Source organism: Elephantulus edwardii, unplaced genomic scaffold (assembly GCF_000299155.1).
Source record: "Elephantulus edwardii isolate Elephantulus edwardi_28Jun2011 unplaced genomic scaffold, EleEdw1.0 scaffold00035, whole genome shotgun sequence".
Taxonomy (NCBI): Eukaryota; Metazoa; Chordata; class Mammalia; order Macroscelidea; family Macroscelididae; genus Elephantulus; species Elephantulus edwardii.
In genome coordinates, this window is record NW_006399785.1 from 16,920,701 (window position 1) to 16,921,518 (window position 818).

Consider the following 818-nt stretch of genomic DNA (forward strand, 5'->3'; position numbering starts at 1 on the left):
GGTAGAGAGAATGGTGCAGCGGTGAATGAATGGAAACCCAAAATCTCTGTAAATGTTTATGAAAATTAATAAAATAAAATTATAGAAAAAAAAGAGTGGCCTAGTGGTAAACATCTGCACTGTTATCTCGAATTTGCTAGCTGCTCTGCAGGAGAACTATGGACAATGTCCTCCAGTGTGATTCCAGCCTCTGAAAACTCACTAAAGCTTTGGGTCAGCTCCAACATGATAGTAAACAACACAACAATCTTGGACACTTGTAGACTCAACTTATAGAAGGCAACGTTTCCTCACTTGCAGTCTGGGACTATATGAAATAATGGTCTTCTCTTACCCATAGACTTTTAAAAGACCTGTTATTTCAGAAGTGCATGGTCAGTCTTACTTCTGAGGACCAATTGTTGTTAAGTACCATTGAGTTGGAAGAAACCCATAGCTGACAACACTCCAGTGAGTTTTGATATATAGCAAATCACACAGGAGGAGACTGCCCAACTTTCTAATGTGGAGCAACTAGAGAATTCAAACGATGTGCCCTTGTGTTGACAGCACAAATCCTTGCTCCTAATTCACCAGAGTTTAGATTTAATAATCTACTAGAATAAAACCTACAAAGGGCAGAGCTAATATCGGGCTCTATCAAATCCTTTCTTCTTTGAGTTCCACCTCTTACATTGTTGTTGTTGCCGTTGTTGTTAAGTGCCGTCAAGTCATAGGCAACTCATAACGACCCTATAAAAGAAAGTCCTCATAAACGACATCCAAGCAGATGTATGCACACCCATGTTTATGGCAGCTCTGTTCACAATAGCAAAGAG